Here is a 4,299-nt window from a genome sequence, read left to right on the forward strand (position 1 = left end):
TTCATGAGGGATTAAGGACATAAGCCCAGTTGAAAAGAAGAGCACATAGCTCAGTGTGCTTGTTTACATTACAAGCAAACAACATAAGATTAACTTTTTGTTTGCAAGGTTAGTAAAAGCTATTTGTCCAGAGTATGTCCAAATTGTTATTACCACAAGATTCAAATTCCCAATCCTCCTGCCTCAGCTTTTCAACTGCTGGGACTATTGGTGTGTGACACCAAGGCTAGTTCTGACAATTTCTTTTTATTTTGTGAAAATAATACAAAAATAGTAAACTTTTAAAATATATTGATTGCTGTTTTGCATGAAAAAATTCTAACTAAAAAGTTAAAGAGGAAGTTACTCAGTATGGGAATGTCCTATGAATTTATGGTCATATCTTTCTGTAAGGGAAAGTAATAAAGGGGGACTATCACCAAATACTTGAAGCTTGAACAAAGTAGTTATGTTTGAATGCATGATGAAGACAACTTAGTAGCAAATATGTCATGACTAGGTAATAAGTGAAAGTCATGTAATACTGTTTATAGATTAAGTGATTGTTAAATATAAAATATTCAGTATTAAAAGAAATTATTTCAGGTTAAACTGAAAGCAGTTTAAAATACACTTGACTTTAATGATGATTTATAAAATAATGTAATTACTTTAACATTAAAAGTTTAGGGCTAGTGAGATGGCTTAGTGGTTAGAGGCGTTTGTTGCCAGGACTAGCAACCTCAGTTCGATCCCTGGAACCCCAAACCCCAATTGTAAAGGAAGAGAACTGATTCCCACAAATAATCCTCTGACCTCCACTCATGCACAGCGATGGCAAGCAACGTGCTTATATACACACACATGAACGAAATTTTAAAATGCAGTTTTTTTTTAAAGTTTCTACAATGTCCTGCATGGGTGGATAATACTGCTTTCAGAAGTCATGGGTTATTAAATGAAAATCCCAGTGCCAGGCATGGGATAACTCTCCATGAGTTATTGGTTAATTATTGGACCAGTTATTGGAATATTATTCAGCTGCAAATAAAACTGAAATCATAAAATCTGCAGGTAAATGGATGGAACTGGAAAATTTATACTGAGTGAAGTAACTCAGGCCCAGAAAAACAAAATGCTATATGCTCTCATATGCAAATCTTAGCTTCAAATCTTTTGTTTTGTGCATTTAACTTGGTGTGCAAGTGGAAGCTGGGAAATAGAAAGGGGCCTTTGGGGGGTGTATTAGCTACTTTTATGTTGTGATAAGACACCATGATCAAGGCAATTTATAGAAAGAAGAGTTTATTTGGCTTATAATTCCAGAGAAATTAGAACCCATAATGGCAGGGGAGGTGGCCAGAGTAGAAAGCCAAGCACTTACATCTTCAAGCAGGCACAGGAAACAGAGAGGGACTGGAAATCTGGCAAGTGTTAAGAACCCTCAAAGCCACACCTTCTAAAACTTCCCAAAATAGCGCCACCAACTGGGGACAAAATGTCCAAATACTTGGAGCCTATGGGGGACAATTTCATTCAAACCATCACAGGGTTAAAGGAGGGGATGTAGTAGAGTATAGATAAAATGAAAGTAGTAAGGTGGAATACAGGGGGCAGAAAGACTTGAACAGGGAAGGGAATAGATGTGTGGGGAAAATCAGAGGATAAAGGGGAGGGCTATCCGAAATGAATGGGGTATGAAAAGCCATTTGTAAGCCTACTATCCCACAACCCAAATTTTAAAAAGTAAGTGGAGGGGCAGTAGAATAAATGTGAAATGAAAGGGGAGCCTGAGGCTTAAAGGATAAGCCATATGGGGTTATTAAATGAAAATTTCAGGTCAAAGCATGGGATACCTCTCTCTGAGTCATTAGTCTCCAAAACAGCACAGGCTATTGCTATTGTCCTTGGTTCCTGTATCTTTTACTTTTCGGTTTCTGTGATAAAATACCAGGACCAGAAGCAGCTTACGCATGAAAGCATTTATTTTAACTCACAATTCCAGAAGGGTAAGAGTCTGTCGTGGCAAGGAGACAGGGCAGCAAGAGCAGGAAACAGAAAAATCACATTCTAACTGCACACACAGGAAACAGAGTTAGCTGCAAGTGGAGTGAGGCTCTAACTCTCAAAGCCCACCCCCAATGATGAGCTTTGTCCAGCAAGGCTGCACCTCCTAAAAATTCCACCATCTCCCAAACAGCTCCACCAGCAGGGAAGCAAGTGTTCAACTACATGAGCCCATGCAGGACATTTCTCATCCACACCACCACCCTTATCTATCATAACTACAGAGCAAGACCCTGTCAGTGAAGACACCATACACTTTGGTTGCAGGACGCAGAGAGCTCATTCTCAAATTGACTGGGAAACTTCCTCCTTGCTAGCAAGTTTTCATAGTGCTGGAAGATGCTATGAGGGCTGTGGAGGGGGAAAAGCCATCAATGTTCTTTCCCAGCACTGAAACCTGCATGCTGCAACACTGAACTGCTAGGCAAGATACACTGGTGCAATAGTGGCTTAAATGCTATGGGGTAACTGTTTTCAGATTGGATTTGAGACTTGCTCCACAGGAAGGAATTTCATGGCTAGTACTATAATCCTGGTCAAAAGCTCATGGCTAGGGAGGTCATAGGCTCTAGGGTAGAAACTGTAATTATTATTTTACTAAGTGGCCAAATTGCCTTCTAAATATTTATGTTTACACCCTTAGAGACTGTTCTCAACCTTGGTAAGAGAAGCTTCTTTTGGCAGTGGACAATTATCTCAATGGAGAGAATCATAACTGGTCAAAGTGATGAGAATACAAGACTGTGCGTTCAGTTGTAACAGGACATCTATATTAGCCCCACCAATACCAAAGCTCAGGGAACATTATGGAAGAAGAAGTAAAAAGAAGGCAAGAGCTGGAGGATGGGATGGAATGATGCAAAATGCTGTCTTTTGGACATGAGATGCTTATCACACTCAAGAACTCACAGCAGCTGTGGTCACCTGCATCAGACCTGCACAAGATCAAGCCAACCAAACTCCCAGCCTAGATGGGGTAGATGATCTCCAGGCTCTACCCCACACTTAGGAAATATTGACAATAGAAAGTTGCTGGGGATGCAGAATCGTTATTTATTAAGGATGTGGCCACGGATAGGCTTCCCATGCTTCAGTGGATGGTCCCACATTCATGCACATATGAGCAGCTCCAATGGACTTAGTGGGTTATTTTTAAAATGACATAAAATTGGGAGGGGCTCCATTGGGGGTTGTCCTAGTTTGTTCTTCATTGCTGTGACAAAATGCTCTAACCACTACCAGCTTGGGGAGGAAAGGGTTTATTCAGCTTACAACTCCCAGGTCGCAGTTCATCAGGGAGCCCAAGGTAGGAACTCAGGGCAGGAACCTGGAAGCAGGAGCTGGAGCACAGGCCATGGAGGAACGCTGCTTACTTGCTTGCTTTCCTGGCCCCTGCTCAGCCTGCTTTCTTATGCAACACAGGCCCACCTGCCCAGGGGTGGCACTACCCACAGTGGGCTGGGCCCTCCCACATCACTCATCAAGAAGATGCTCCTCAGACATGGCCACAGGCCAGTCCAATAGAGGCATTTCCCCAATTGAGGTTCCTTCAACCCAGGTGTGCCAAGTTGACACTAAAGCTATCCAGCACAGGGGTATAAGGAAGGAATTGGAGGGGAAAATGAGAAGTAGATATGATTTCATTTTATATATTTGAAATTCTCAAAAATAAAGAAAAATTTTACAATTTAATTATTTTGATCACATTCAGACCCCCCCACCCATCTCCACCTACCCTAATACTCCCCAACGTCATGTCCTTTATTAGTCTCTTTCTTTTTTTAAATGTTTATTTATTTTTATTTTATGTGTATGAGTGTATGGCTTGCATGTATGTGAGTGCACCCATGTCGTGCAATGCTGCAGAGGTCAGAAGAGGGCATCAGATTCCCCTGGAACTGGAGATAAGGACAGTTTGTAGCCTCCACATGGGTGCTGGGAATTGAACCTGGGTCCTCTGTAAGAGCAGTCAGTGCTCTTAACTGCTAAGCCATCTGTCCAGCCCCTCTTTTTCTTTTCTTAAGGTCTATCAAGTTTAATATGGGTTCCCCAAATGCTCTTGGGTATGAGCATTTGACTTGTGACAACCTATGAGTTGTCACACCCATAAAGCAAACTGACACTCCCTTTCCCTTTAGCCATCAATTGCAAAGAATCAATAAAAGATTTTAAGTCAATTAAATTAAAATAAAAGTTTAATAAAAGTAAATTATGTTTAGAATAAAGTAATGGCTGAGTCAGGCAATTTAATTT

This window comes from Nannospalax galili, unplaced genomic scaffold (assembly GCF_000622305.1).
Source record: "Nannospalax galili isolate Female #2095 unplaced genomic scaffold, S.galili_v1.0 scaffold514, whole genome shotgun sequence".
Lineage (NCBI taxonomy): Eukaryota > Metazoa > Chordata > Mammalia > Rodentia > Spalacidae > Nannospalax > Nannospalax galili.